Source organism: Mchenga conophoros, linkage group LG7 (assembly GCF_057382185.1).
Source record: "Mchenga conophoros isolate Kocher_MC1m ecotype Shallow Benthic linkage group LG7, M_conophoros_male_GT1.1, whole genome shotgun sequence".
NCBI lineage: Eukaryota > Metazoa > Chordata > Actinopteri > Cichliformes > Cichlidae > Mchenga > Mchenga conophoros.
In genome coordinates, this window is record NC_140532.1 from 4,060,155 (window position 1) to 4,076,225 (window position 16,071).

A 16,071-nucleotide genomic window follows, 5' to 3' on the forward strand; every position below is an offset into this window, starting at 1 on the left:
AAGTCTCAGATGAGTCAGCCACATCAGCAAGCCATCGGGCAAATGAACCAGATAGCTGGGATACATCCAGCTGCTCATGACACAGCACGAGTTGCCTTCACAGGACTTCCTTCCTTCCTACCGTCCGTCCTTTCATCCAGCACTTTTCCCATTTCCACAATATACTGCAGGTTCACAGGGGGTCAGAGTCAGAGCTAGTTTCCTTAACTCTCTGAGCGACGGTCAGTAAGGGGGCAAAGTGAGTCAGCTTTATCTTCCCCTCCCTCACGAACATGAACATTAAAAAGCTTGCCTTATCAAATTCATGCTGCTGTGTTTTGATGTATTTTGGATGCTTTGTGGGTTGTGTTTATAACACAGAAATATAAACTTAAAGTTTGCCACTGTAGCACAGCTTAGTTTTGCAGAGGACGCTGCATGCTTGACTATACTTGAACGATTGTGTCAGGCTTCTCTTCAGAAAGCCAAACTGCAGTCAGCCACCAAGCAAACATCCTTTCCTACTCTGCTCCACATCCTGATCTAGGAGGGAAACTGCTAGTTATGATAACACAAAGGTGCGAACAGATACAGCACAGCCCAGTTAACACCCACCTACCCAACTGCACCCTGTGGCTTCAGAGTAGATGTACAAAGTCTTTAAAGATACAGTGTAGGAAGGAAGCTCTTGAAATGCGAGAAACAAAGGTTCAGTATAACTAATCAATAGAACAAATCCAATCACTCAGATGAGACAGGATAAGAGACTTTGGCCTGTCAGGTCAGGACCCTTCTGCTCCATTTAACCACAGAGTGGCTGCTGCTGCTGTATGGGCCCAGCTGAGCCAGCTGGAGTAATATGATATTAATGTTTATGTCAGCATACAGTTAATCAACAAAAACAAAAATGACATGTGGAAGCATTCATCACTGAAGTCTAGGAGGAGACTTTGATTTAACGTCAAAGCCTTTACACTTGGCCACAAAACAGGTACTGAGAGACAACAAAAGCACTTGCAAAATATCTAAACTTACGGTATGTATAGGACTGCATGAGATTTACACAAGAGCAAGCAGCAGCCAGCTCCATACCAGCCTCCTGTAACAACATCTTTTGCGAATACAAAGTGTGTGCATTAACGTTTACCTAACATGACTTCTTTCCAGGTGTGTTGCGGCTGTGTTGTTACCCGAAACAAGCTCCTAAAACGACATTTCTCAAATGTCACCTCTGACTCAGTGATGTACAAATATTATTGAGATTCTTTGCCGACTCATCAGGTAAACTGTCGCGCTTGGACTGCATTCTGTACTGATGGATATATTTGTGTGGAAGTGACTAATAGCACCACTACATTCCACAGGCTGTCCCATTAGAACCGAGGTTTTCCTCTGTGATGCACCAGTAATGTGCATGTTCTTTGCACAAAGAAAATTGAGATTTATAACACGCCAATGCAGTTAAATCGTTAGCTGCTCTATTAAAACCAACAGAGCGTGACATTCCCAAACGTGCGAAGGTGCAGCCCGCGGATCCCACGGTAACGTTAAAAAAACCCACTGTTTGTCAAACGACTGAGAGAAGCGTGTCTTCTTACCTCTGAATGCCACGTGATTATAATCCAATCGTCAATAATTCTATTAAATCCATTTTCCTGTGTAAATCCAAATTTCACAGTGAAGCCAAAACGGGAATGTCTATTTTTTTCCACTCGGTAGGGATATAGAGCATAGAGCCACACGGCAGACGAGAAGGCGCAACTTGAAACTGACTGAGAGGGATCCGTCGAAACCATAACGCCGACAAGGAGGGGGGGACGTGCAGCTCTCTAAATAACAGTATGTTCCTGAAATTTGAGCGAACAAATAATGTTCCTGTATTACATGTTGAAATAAGAGTACAAAGCAGTAATAGACTGCATACGGCAAAGAGACGACGCTGTGCTAGCTTGTACTTCAATCTCTCTAACAGTACAAGGTGAGCACCCCCCGCTCTTTCTTGAGGTGAGCCAGCGTGTTTTAACTCAGTTTAATCCAATTGGTCTCTTCCAACGTGACGCAGCAGCAGTGTTGCGTTCACATGCGGTCGAAAACTTGGCCGAAACATTAAAACTGGTTTAGACAACCGGGGATACCGGCGGGGTTTCATTTAACGTGATATCCGAACAGTCAAACTTTATTTGTATTTATTTTGTTATCTTTCAGTTACTGTAAAATATTTCCCGTTTGCCTTGTGTGCGATTGTGTATATAAATATTGACTTAACCTGTAGGGTAAAAATTGATAAATTATTGCTAGTAATAATTAGCCTGCACAAAAATGGGTTACTGTAAAATTGTTTACTGGGCATCATCCGCACAGGTGTGTTACCAGAATATAGAGGCGTGATTCAGATGTGCACTCTGGCACCCGGGAGTTTTATATGGACAGTAAAAGAAGTAGGCTCTAAGTAGTCTGGAGTGATGAGGCGCATGACATAAAATAATGGTTAACATTCCTGAAACGTGTGTATCTGCTGTGTCTATCTGCAAGTCTCCTTCTTTTCCACTGTAGGAAATCTTGAAAATATGATTCCAAAGGAAATTCCAAAGCTCATTTGTTTGTTTTCTAACAAAGTATAGACCCAGATTGTGCAGTGGTTTCAAATGGGCTGAAGTTTGCCTCAGTGGAAAACCGTAAGATTACAATTTGGGAAAATTATAAGTTTTAAACAATCACTTTCAAATGGCAAGAAACAGTTTAGTGAGTGTTTGGCTGCTTCCCGCAGACAGAAATGTGCATTACTGATACACTGCTTTTGTTTCAGTCACAACATGGACTTCTCCCCAGACTACAAAAAAATGGTTCTGCAATCCAGACTGCAACTGAACCTTGTCAAAAGAAAGGTTTTTATTAACCAATCATTCAAAGCCATTACTGGTTCATTAACTGGATCACAGGCAAGCAAAAACAGTCCAGTCTCAAAGATGAGGCAGCTTGAGATATAGTTCATCCACTTGGATCAGAAGAAGATTATCTATATTCTCTGTAAGGTGCTACATTCTTAGGCCATGTTGAAAGGAGAAACCCTTCAGCTGCTATCAGCTCTGGGCACATTACCGCAGCTAGCAAGCAAACACCTTCCCATCAGCTCATGTCACAGGACAGATAGTGCGGCTGAGACGCAAGGCACGTATAATATAAACTACAACTTTGGCCAAGTTGGTAGTTCAGTATTAGTTTGATTTATTTTGTTTAAAATAGCTTTATAAGCACAATTTAATAAATGATATGGTGCATATACTAAAAAAATACTGAAAAATATTGGTCCCACCTACGCAGGGAGAAGATAAGATACAGGGATATCAAGTACAAATATACAAGGAGAGATAAACGGGCAGAAGTCAGAATCGTATAATGCCATATACTAACCAGATTATCACGGTTAAGTCACATGTAATGAGTTTGCAGGCACAATGTTGTTGTATAACTGTTCTGTCAAAACATAATGGGAATAACAAAAAAAATTAGAAGTCCCTTTCCAAACAATCTTTAAGGTTACTCTTACAAGCCACACACACACAAATAAAATGCAAAAAAATCCAACAGCCTGTAAACATCACGCTTCCTTCTATAGCAGGACATGAATTAGATCTTTAGCACTTTATTAGTGACTCTGCATCATCTCTCTTGCATGCTTTGCAATTATGTATGAGGTTCAAATGTAAGGTAATGCAAAACAGCAACATTTTGACCATGAATTAACTTGCAGCTAGAAAACCTCTCTGTTTCTATCACCACAAGGACATTTTACATAGCATACAAGTCCTGCAATCAGAGCAAACTGTCCCAGCTGAAATTTCCATGGATTTGCTAATTATACAAAACCCCGGTGGGGCACAGAGTTTCAGCCAGATCTAATTGTGTGGAAATGAGCAAGATAGAAAAAGGAAGACAGACTTGGAGGAGTAGAAATGGAAAAAAAGAAAAGAAAGACAGGACGAAGATTAGCGGTTGGAGGCTGAATGACTCGCTGCATAATACATCAGAAGGAGTTTCACCATGTTATGAAATTGCCTCTAATTGCGCTGAGCACCCTGGTTCCCACCATGGCTCTGTTTGCTGTTAAGGTCTGTCATCAGCCTTTGAGTAAACATACAGACAAAGGGTTGTCTACCCAAGGTGAGGCAGGCTGCATGCATTCTCCACATCACAAAGGGATTACTGATGCCATCCCTGAAATCATCAAAGGCATCTGCCATGTCACATTATCCAATTCTGATGACAAAGGACTGCATCAGATCTCCTTTCATTTGCTTGCAGTGCAGCAGGTGAACGTGGGTAATAAAGGTGAAGTACTCACTGTACTGAATGAAGACAGGAACAAGCTGAAGATCCAAAAGCTATTCCTCAGAATGGAATTGTTGTCTTTCTATCTTCCTTCCTCCCTTTCCTCTTCTCTTTCTGCCTCTCCTCCTGCCTTCTTTCCCCCTCCACCTCCTCTTTTCTCACCACAGCAAGATGCTGCCTGGACCAGTGCTCGTTGTCATGGTAACCAAGACTGGGGGGGATTCTCATGTGACCGGATCTCCTTGAGCACTGATTGGCCAGATGCACTGATGTAAGGAGGGAGAGATGGGGCGGAGGGGGTGATGTCACATGCCCATCGGTTCACAGATTGGAGGAATCCTCAGCCAGGCCGCCTGCAAGCACAGACAGACACAATGGGCGTCTTTTTAAGGTGGGGTTGATCTGAAGTGGAGCACTTCCACAGTCAGGAAGAATCTCCTTGACCGACTGGTGACTTACTTAAAGGGATTCTGACATGCTGATGTAAGAAGTGAGATGGAGCTGGCTGGCTTGGCTCCCACCTGTTTTTGCTGTCATCTCCAACTGTACTGCTTTCTGCTGCCACTAAAATCTCTCCCAACTGGCAGGATGCAGAGTGTTACAAAACATATGGGATTGCTCATATGTGGCAACTTGACCTGCTGGACCTACCGCTGTTCCTCCTACTGGGCCTACAGTATTTATAGGACTGCAGAAACCAGACAGATGCAGGACTGCTGCTATTCACTCTTAGATAGCCATGTTCATACAGCTTTCAACACAAACCATTGAGACTTACAGTGCATTGTATATCTTAATGGTTTGCTGCTGATAAGAACTTTCAGCTATTTCCTGAAATAAAAGGTCACGTTTAACTGCTGCCAAACTGTGATTAAAAACACAGAAGAGCTAGCAGAACACCACAAGAATGTGCAGCCATAATTGCATAATTATTCTTGCTTTTGTCACAGATTTTCTGTTTTAGAGTCTTGAAAGGTAGTGGTGACGAGGACACGGGAATTACAGGAGGACTCAGCGGCTGAGTGAAAAAAGAAAGAGCTTTCTGGCTTCATTTAAGCAGTAGATATCAGATATCAGGATAAACACTTTTATGTTTTCTATCCCTTATGAGCAGAAAGTAGGTCTCTATTAATTTCCCAACGATGACATGAGTAATCACAGTCCGAGCCTGTTGTCCAGACTGTTGTGTAACAGTTTGGGATTGGTCCAGTTCAGCCAGAGATGAGAAATGTTCTTGAATCGTGTTTGTTTCTCTGAGCTGAGCTGATGTCATGTGTTGCCTTTTTGCACTCAGCAACTAAAAAATCCCGATTTGACAAAGTTTTCAGAGTTGGTGGTCGTCTGGATTGCTTCATTGTGGCCATCTTGTTTTGCAGTGCAACTGTGGAGAGTCGTGTTGTGTATGTGTGTGCACGCCCACTGATTTCCCTGTAAGCAAAAACAGATTCACTGCTGCCACTGACCTGTGTCTCAAGACATTTCTTTACTTTTTTTTAGTAAAAATAATTATCCATTGTCTTCTATGCTATGGAAAATGACAAATTATATTTATTCTTAAAACATACGAATAGATTTGAATGCATATTTTCACTGTGAATATCCCACTCCCACTCACCCACTCACACTGTCTGAATCAATCAGACATGTAGCTTAAACATCAAGCTCCAGTGACACCAGGGATATGCATAATGCACCCATTTTTCCTGTAATGCCATAACTGGGCAGTGAGCTTTACTAATAAAACATGCACCACTGTCTCCAAAGCCATCTGTTTCTCCACACCCAGCAGGCACTGCCCACGTAAAGGTGTCATTCACTTTCATTTAAAAAAAACAAACACTGTTTTTCAACAGAATAAAAATGCAGGACTTGCTTAGTGCTTCCTTGTCTTGCATCTATATCACTCCATCTTTGGTGCAAAAAATGCACACAAACAAAATTAAAATGCTGAAGAAATCTGATTTATGTCTTATTTACTGTGAGTCTAACACTTGAAAAACAAAAAACAAATATGCTTTATGTGTGATGATTGACTCGTTTACAAAAGTGCAGCTTAACTGTAGCAGACGACACGTTAATGCAGGTCCAGCTCTCTGAAACACTCGACAGCCATACGGCCTTCATCTGTACGGCTACATTCATATTGAGGCTGTCACTGTTACTGTACCCTCTCCTCCAATTCTCTCAAGTGTCTCTGTACATATGCTCTCCCCTCTCCCTTCTCGTGTGAGTGTGAATGAAAAGATGATGAGATCAGTGATACTAGTGATCTCATCATGTTCATAGCCGGCCATCAGGAAGCTGTTATGGGCCATTGAGCACTAAGCTGCAGAGGAGAAGGAACTGACAAGAGGAATGGCAAAAGTAAATCTTCCTCATCGGATTGACCTTACTTGGATATTCATGTTTCAATTTGAAAGCATATTAATGCTAAGAATAATTGATCAATTAATTAAACTATCAGCAAATTTAAATGATGGGCACAGAGCTAGAGAAACTAGCATTTTATCAATAGAAAAACATATATACATATAACTGACTACATAGTATAACTATATATAACTATATAACATATAACTGAATTTCCCAGAGGAACCTACCCGAGGGATTAATAAAGTTCTATCTATCTATCTAAACTTAAACTAAAGCCTGTTTACTACAATAGAAAGTAACGTTTACTTGAGAAAGCAGAACAATACGCCACTGAATGTGATTAAAAGTGTCAAACAAAGTGGAACGTTTCCATTGTAGGCCAGTCCCCAGATAGAACTATATTTCCAGAACACTGAAAGGATCAAACTGTCAGATATTATGCGCAGAAGGACAGCAGATTTTGAGACGTCTTGCTGGTTGAGCAGGTGAAAATGGGTCAGATTTGCTGTGTGTTTTCACCTGCTCTCTCTGCTCTCTCGCTCCACCTTCCTGTTAAATTTTTCACTGCTCCACTATTATTAATGGAATCACCAACTGTTTATTTACTTATTGGATACAAATTGAAATAAATCAGTTGAAGACACACACTCAACAACCGAGGAAATGCTCCAGTATGAATAAACAGGATTCCAGCAGTAAGCTTGTCAACAGAAGAAAGATGTGCACAGCTTCTTCTTCTTTTTTTAATTTAGGGAGGACAATTGTTTGATCGTTCAGATAAACACAGCATGAATTCTGTCAGTCCAAAAAAGTGATAATGGAAAGGGCTTTTAAGAATCGTATCAGTATGTAACTTTAACGTTTCATTTCCTCCAAAACTGTGAGCTCCAACTCTGTGCAAACAGAGTAAATCAGCTCCAGTCGGCTGCCCCCGAGCACGAAGAATAGAGGGAGAGGTTATGAGAGACTGAGGTGTTTGTGTGTGAGATGGTTGGGTGCTCAACAAAGGAAATCGGTGAACAAAAGTTAGAAAGTGAAAACGCACCTACCCACAGAGTCAGGAGAGAGAGAAACAGCAGACAGTGGGTGTCAGATTTCAGGAGGTTAGGCTGTGTCTGTGGTCAGCCTGAGCCAGTCTAAATTTAAGCGTATGTGTTTAGGATACCTCGGACCAGGGCTGTGTGAGGACTGAAAAAAGATGTAGTGGTCAGGGTGCGGCCACACTGGAAACATTTCTCACACTGCTGGTTATTCACCGTGTCCATGAACTGCTAAGTTGGTAGGCTATAAATCCATCCATTCCTACAAGAGTCAGTAGTCTCTGATCTTTAGCAACGTGCACGACGTTCCTGGTCTAAGTATGGCTGTGAATGTCATGACTCAAGGTGTTTAGGGGTCAGGGGTTACCGCCGTAGAGTGGATCATGCTAAAGAGTGAGCTGTGGGCGTCCACAGGAAAAATAATTCAGTTTATTTGAACAATTTCTTATACACATTACAAGGAAGGTATTGATCTTAGAAAACAACAGAATAAAAGGGTATATTTTGCATGTTTACCTTGAAAATATTAGCTTTATAAGAGAATACGTTTAATGCTTCCATAACAACAACAACAACAACAACAACAAAAACTGCCACAGAAATGAAAAGTAAAAGTTAAATATAACTTAAAGGTTTTAATCAAGTATTTCTGTAAGGCTGTGGTTTTGGGGTACATTAGTTCTTAAAGCTAGTTATCTGTAAGCATGCTAACATGCTAACAAACAAGCTGTTTTGGGGTATAAAGCTAACCATGTTTCCCATTACAGTTAGGATTTTTTGCTAATGTTTCTAAATTAGTTCAAAGACATTAGATATGAATTTCTGGAGACATGAATGATTGAAGTAAATTAAAGGGTGATGCCTACAGCTGAGCTAATTCACTCAAAATCACTTTCAACGTGAAAAACTCATGTCGGCACTAAAGGCCATCTTAGTTATGGGGACCATGAATTTCTGCACCACATGGCAACCCCTCCTATATTGCTGTTACAGATCATATCACCAGCACACTATACCAGCACCAATGTGGAGGTTTGGTCAGAGTGGCAAAGCCTACATCGTTCAGGTAAAGTTTGACCACCCTCAGCACAGGTAAATATGGATAAATAGGCTGTAAAAACTCTATTTTATCTTGGATAAAGGAGTGAAAGTGTTTAATCTGCTTATTTGCCCTCAAAGAATAAACATAAATGTTATTGCTCCATTCACTCTGACGGGTAAGGTATATTGTTTTCCCCTCTGCTGGCACCAATCTTACTATAACATCTTAATTCAGCAGGATCAACTGAGAGAAAAAAACACGCTGGACTAAACAGTGCACGAAAATGGATAATTGCATCTAAATCCATGGAATTAGATGGTCTAATAAATTGAATTACATTCCACTACAAGTTAATATTCATGATGGCCGGGACACAATAAAAAGGTTGTGCCACAGCACACTAGTTCACTAGTTTTGATAATGGATTTATTTCAGTCACATCAAAAGTCTAGCTCACTATTACAGTTACATAACTAATTACATAACAGATTCTTCCTTGAGGGAAATTTGCTTTATAGTGTCTTCATGAAGAGGAGTGTTTTTGCATGTCATTACTATATATTTGTTTGGCCGTGTGGGAAACATGGCTGCCTTTGAAAACAGCTGGCGTGCAAACACTATCAGGCGGCACACATAAAGGTCAAGTTGCATTATGTTGATTATGATACTTGAAATATACACTTTTAAAGAAATAGATTCATGATATGAAGTTAAATGACCAGCTTTATACAAGAAGTGTAGTTCACTCTTCTTTCAACACTGTGCAGTGTAACACAATGGTTGTGCAATGTTTTCTGAGACTGTGAAGGGAGCTTATTTTGTAACATCTGAACATGGGCTTGAAGCTTCAAAAAATAATAATTCAAGATCTATTCCAAATGTGTGGTGGGTTTGAAATGTGTGGTTGTTCAGAAGGCAGAGGGGAAAAAAGATGCCACTGAGTTGCATTTCAGGACTCCTGCGTTGTTGGTATTGCACTCACACTGGACAGCAAAGTGTAAGACCTACACAACTCTTTTCATCTGGGTTCTTCTTGTATTGCGAGTTCCAGGCAAAGCGTCATCAGTGTTACTTTCCACACTTTCCCCAGAGGGTGCGATTAGGCTGTGCCTTATCAAATACCAAATGATGATTCCAAACAATGTGTGCTTGCGACTAGAACAGAATTTTAATCACATTCTGCTTTAGACTGCCAAGGTGCCCTCTGCCTTTTTTTCTCCCTTTTTCATGCACTCTCCCCCCTTCAGAGAGACCATGAGGCTGCTATGTACTCGCCCTGATCAGATGATGGGTTTGCTAACTGTAATCAGAAGTCAGTAAACACAGTCCTCAGCAAAGCTTTTTCATTACCGTTGGAGACAAAGCAGAGCTGAACTGCAGTTTACACAATGGCCTCAAATCTCAGTACAAATCAGCTCGCATATATTACCCAAGATCACATCTGACAACACAAGCTGAGCTGGAGAGCTGGGGGGTTTTTTTCAGCTTCCATCAAAGCTAACACATAGCTTGACTTTTACTCCTCAAGTGAAAAAACAGCAAGATTAAGTTGTTACATTTTTTAGCTTCAAGTATACTTTTGAATTCCAGCTTATCGTGATGATTCATTAAGTGCACAACAAACAGGTAATGGTTTCAGTTGACGCTTCAACTTGATACAAAGTGGCCATGATGGTCGTCCGTGAGTCTGCGCACACATACAGCCCAAGGACAGAAACCAAACACCTCTACCCCTGTTACAGGCGCACGTACCTGTAACATATATATAGTGCACATGCGCTATACACGACACGCAATTCTCTCGCATTGTGTCCACTATTATCAGTGACCTTTACTGCTGTAGGAGACTGAATAGTACAACAAACAGTCCTTGTCCTGTAGCTATCAAGGGACATGAGCAGTTTAAATGAATTCTGAATTCTTGCGTTGCATGAGTTGCTTAAAAGGCCCTGAGATGTGTTAGTGTGAGTTTCTTCAAAGACAGTTTTATTGGCTCTCTTACAGCAGCCTCCTGGTGTCGAGGATATGACTCACTTTCTGTGAGGCCAATAACGCAACGGGACAACAGAGAAGAAGATATTTAAGTGTATGTTGAAAGAAAAACTGGCAACGTTTCTCCAGCCTGGAAATGCAATGGATAGTAGCTACGGTGTTCAAGAAGGCTCGAAGAGCAGATATCATGTTCCAAGTCCTGATATTGACAGGTTTAGGTTAAGGTGACAGCATGAACGGAGCCGTTAGGTTTCTAACATAATCCATTATATTGATCCCGCTCCATCCTAGGGGAGGATTCTCAGCTGTCACTCTTTTGATGTTTTTCTTTTACTGTTGTCGTTGTTTTAATTACAGTAGTTTGTATGTGACGCTTGCACGATACTACAGATATTTCTCCCACTGCTCACCTGTCCAAATTCTCACAGTCTGTTATCAAACCAGATCTCCACTCTCCGTGTGGAAAGAAGAGAGAAAACACACAGCCAACGACTGCAGCTGTTCAAATATTGTGACATGTGATCTGTGGCTGGCACAAAGAGAGACTGTAGTGAATGACCAGGATACAAAGAGTGGAGAACAGGGGGCTCAACCGTGTGGCCTGTCCCCGACTCCCAAACACAGGCACAAACAGCAGCGTCTTTATTTTGCATTCTTCTGCACGTCATGCAGAGCTGCTGCCTTTGGCCTCTGACAAATATCCTTACACACACAAAAAAACTCCACCCACAATTGCAAACTATTTTTGGAAGCAGGATAATCATTTAAAACCAACATGAGGAAATCCGAGAAAAGGTATTATCTATCCAAATATGTTGAATAAACACGACTATGAGCAGTGGCTGCTGAGCAGAAATCAAACCAAGGGAAGACTGAGTAATGAATTCTTTATCTCATAAAGAACAGAACTGCTTTTGTTCTGCTCTTAGCTCTTACTCATGCTTTGACAAGACTTTCAGAGACTTTCATCCCACTGCCACCTTTCCCTTAACGGCTTTTATCGCACCTGTAGATGAGGATCAGATAGACAAAGCAGTTGTTTTTAAAGCTTTCCACCTCTTTTGAGTCAGACAGAAAAGTCCTTTCTGCCACTACCTACATCCTAAGACTTCTGCTTTGGGTGTGTATTGAGACTATAGGGGCTTTCCTTGGGCTAAATTATGATGTTAATGTGTCAGCAAGTGGAATTAGAAAGGTTAAAAACACAGAAACTCGAAATTCATTAGCAAACGAACCCCTTGACCTCACTGCTGCACTGATGCTGACTGGCACTGACACATGCTCTTTGGAGGGGAGCTGCAACAAGAACAGTCCAAAGCCAGGCAAGCAGCTCTGTGACTCTCTCCAGCTAAGCATCAGTATGCTAACATGATCACAACACAGTAATGTTTGCATCACAGCAAGCTGGCATATGATGATTAATAAGAGTGAACAACAAATTCAGGTTTGGACCCAATTGTGGCACGACACTAAAAGAGTTGGGGCTGTCATTCTTATATAGAAGAAGTAAATACTGTTATATCCACAAATTCACTCAAAACCACCTATATTTGATCTCAGTTAAATGCACATATGCAGACAAGCTGCTTGGATTATCACAGTCTGATATATCTATCTGAGGAAATGAAGAACACATCAGTAAAGAATGCAACCTTTCATTTACAAGAAGGTAGATGACAAAGTCCAGCAATCTTGAGCAATCCCAGAGCTCAGGGAAAGACCTCACTGAAGAGGCCTCATGTGATGGATTTCATTTCCTGTTTTCTTCTTTTCAGCCTGATGAGGTTCTGTGGACTTCACAAGACATGAAGGTATGAAATAATAGCTTGACAGCCTTAGTAGGCTTTATTTGGATTACTGCAAGGTTTCTTTATGCATGGTGGTTAAATGCTGGCTTAGAGAAACTACAAAGCAGTAAGGCCCTTTGAATCTTCATAAGGGTGCAGGGCCCTTTTTAGTCTTTACTCTCTCCAAAACATGAGATGATGACGACATGCTTGTCATCTTCAGTGCAAAAGGCAAGTTTGGGTCATAATGAATTCTGATTGCATCCTGGCAACAACACATTTAAAAACAGAATATTTTCCAGATGAATGGCAAAAATCACATAAGAATAACAAAGTACCTTTTTTCCAAAATATAAATTAAGATCAATTTAAGCTGAAATATATGAAGCCCTGCCCTCGGATATGATTGTTGGCATGAAGATAAAGCAAACAATGAGTCATAATGATGGTTATTTCAATGATGACTCATTTGAACTCCACTACAAAGACGAGTGAAGCTGAGAAAAGAGGTTTCTAGTTTTCAAGTGGGTTAGCTACTGGTATTTGGTATTCATATACAATGCTTTTATTTTGAAATAACACAAATATACAGCTAAATTAAGAGAAACTGATGGAAAAGAATGTTTAATGAAGTAGTAGGTGGGAATTGTGCTGGTATCCACATGCATAATGCCAAGCTTTGCAGCTCATTTCTCCGTGGTCTGTCAGATTCCTGCTACACTCTGTATGCTTGTGCACGCATATGAGTGAATCACATTTGGCCTGCAGCTCTCATCCTGACATCAGCTCTGATCTCTGACCCCAGTCTTTGCTTTTTCTCTTTTATCCCCCCTCATCTCAATGAGCTCATCGTTATTAAAGAAAGGGAAATGTCTGTTCTCTTAAACAAACTCCACCTGAGTAAAAAGAGCAATTCCACAGAGTTATTTCCACATTTGAAGTCAGTGCGGAAAACAAAATTACATTGATGTTAATAAGTTAAGCATACCAAACATATGCAACACTGGCATGCTGCTAGATTTAATGCACAAGAGCATAATAACAGTCGATGTGCCATGTATACAAGCTGGATGTCACCGAAAGGAACAACAGTCATTTCAGCCAGTGTGGGCATCCCATAATTTTCTCATCCAGTGAGGGTGTGGAGCAGCATGTTGGGTAACTCGAAATCGTGTAGTCAGCCTTTCTTTGGTGTCAGTTAACTGGTTACTGTGGTAACTGTGTGCTCTTGGATGGTTTCCCTGTCAGCAGCTTGTCTCTGGCTGTCTTCACAGAAGCTGTAGCCGTGTGGGTCTTCCTAAATCAGTGATATTATATCTGATCTTCCTCTCTAACCTATAGAGAGACAGGCATGAAGCCTTAGACAGATGTGGACGCAGGCAGGTTCCAGTCAGGTAATGTGACAGCCTGTTATGACAGAAGGGCCCGTGCGAGACAAGGAGAAGCAGGTAAGAGTCAGTTCTGTAGCCTGAATTGAACGTACCCTCCCACTGCTACGGAAAATATCTACCAAAGGCTAGATAAAAATAGACCGCAGCCACACCCTGAGTATCCAACCACACTGAATAGGATTTTACACATAATACATGTGGTGTAAAAGAAGATTCCCACAGTTCATCTAGCAGGTTAGCCAGAGCTCAGCCAGTTCCTGGGATCACAGAGATGAGGATTATGAAAAAGGCATGTCTTTGCACAATCCCTCCTGCTCTCCAACTCCTGTGTTAGAGAGCAGGAGGGACTGCTTTTCTGTCCACCCTTCAAGGGTTGAACCTGCGTTACAACCCAGCTGGAATCCCTACTCTGTCAGACTTCTTTAAGCTAGCTGGGACTCCGCTCTCTACAGCCCACAATTTCACAACAGCAATGGCCCGTTGACAGGTTAATGCAGGAGTCTACCAGTCCACTGTATCACCCTGGATGGTTACTAGGATACAGGAGTGTTTGTTTAGTGCTGTTGTGATCAAGAAACGCAGATGAAGAGTCAGACACGCCTGAGTGTAATGTGGACATACTGTACATCAGATGGCAGCGATTTAATCTTAAAAAAGTGACACTATAGAGACAAATCTTTGAAGGCCACAAAATAACAGGCCTGTTTTTAAAAAAGAGAAACATCACTGTAAATACAAGCTTTGGGCAATGAATATGAGGACAATCTGCCAGCATAAATTAGCTAAAATATACGACTTTGAGTTCTTGTACTCGCCTGTCAATGTGCTGTTCGGAGCACTTACACCCCCCTCGCTGAAATAAGACTGTAGAGTCATGTTTAAATAAATTCTATGCATCCATGTTTCTCATATGCTACGGTTTTGAATGTCCAAGCCTATTTCTATTGACCTTAACTTTTTTCTGTATACCTGCAATTCCTAAATGTAATGTTACCGTTTTTTTAAACAGTATATGAAGACTGTCACTTTAGTAGCAAAACTGCTGGCTAAGGTGTTCTCTCAATAGCAATATCAGTATTTATTCACTTTAATGAAACGTTTTCAAAGATCCATCTGTCTGAAAGTTGATTCCAGTGAAATTGGAAAGAAGAGCCGGAGGGACAGCTGCAGCCAAGACCAAAGCCACTTTCTACTCCTCCCTGAGCATGTGTTTGTGGGCATGAATCTCACGTCTCAATGTGTGTTGCTTCTATTTATAAAACTCTGACCCTGTGGCCTGTGTAACTCCTCCAGGTGCCCTTTGCTGTGAGTCTCCCACCATCACCCCTAGCGGGCTCATCTGTACTCGCAAGATTTGTGTGTAGACAATGACGTAACACACCGAGATAAATATGCACAGCCCGGTCCTACCTGGGGCAATTTGTGCTAACATGTTGTTATCCTACTATTTTCAACAGCAGGAAAAATAAAACAGTGCATGAAAGTTGCACTAATTTCACATTTTTTATTGTTCTCGTCATTTTATGTCATCTTTACTAGGCAGCCACACACAGCATTGACATGTAAAATTGGACAGAGCTCACCATGTTTAAAAGCCACTCTCACTCCAGCCTAATCTGGGCTACTTGGGACATTTATGGATCACTTATACCACTGGCTGTAATGTTACATGAGCTAGCATGACCATAAAGTCATCATCTATCAGTCCAGCCTAAATGTTGCCCAAAGAAAACTTTAGATGTGGATTGCTTATTATTTTCTCCTGAGAAAAGGCTTTACTTGTGGTTTCCTGACTTTTACTTTTAACTCAGAGTCGCCAGGTTCAGGATTTATGTTTCACTGTACGTACAATGACCCCAGTTTTATAAAAATTTGGAAGGAGGAAATTAGAGGTCATCCATATATATACACTGTATGTATTTAAGACATTCCTGCATCTATCCATTTTCTGCCGCTTGTCACGGTTTGAGTCACGGCGGCAGAGAAGCCCACACTTCCCTCACCCCAGCCACCTCCTCCAGCTCATCTGAGGGGACACCGAGATGTTCCCAAGCCAGCTGAAAGATGTGTTCTCTCCAGTGAGTCCTGAGTCTCCCCTGGGGCCTCTTCCGAGTACGACATGCCCGGAATACCTCATC

The 16,071-nt window shown here is 41.4% G+C and overlaps 1 protein-coding gene across 31 annotated transcripts in view; it reads right to left on the bottom strand.

The window, feature by feature from the left end:
• Positions 1-16,071, bottom strand: part of mical3a (microtubule associated monooxygenase, calponin and LIM domain containing 3a) — an 81,870-nt gene that overhangs the window by 62,917 nt on the left and 2,882 nt on the right. For 29 of the 31 annotated variants that reach the window (XM_085281580.1, XM_085281590.1, XM_085281585.1 and 26 more), the window contains exon 2: positions 4,322-4,661. The exons of 1 other annotated variant lie outside the window; for it this stretch is intronic. The gene's annotated coding sequence lies outside the window, so the exon portion shown is untranslated. Of the gene's footprint in view, positions 1-1,577; positions 1,734-4,321; positions 4,662-16,071 lie in introns of those variants that run through there. One more of the 31 variants, XM_085281575.1, reaches the window with a different exon arrangement.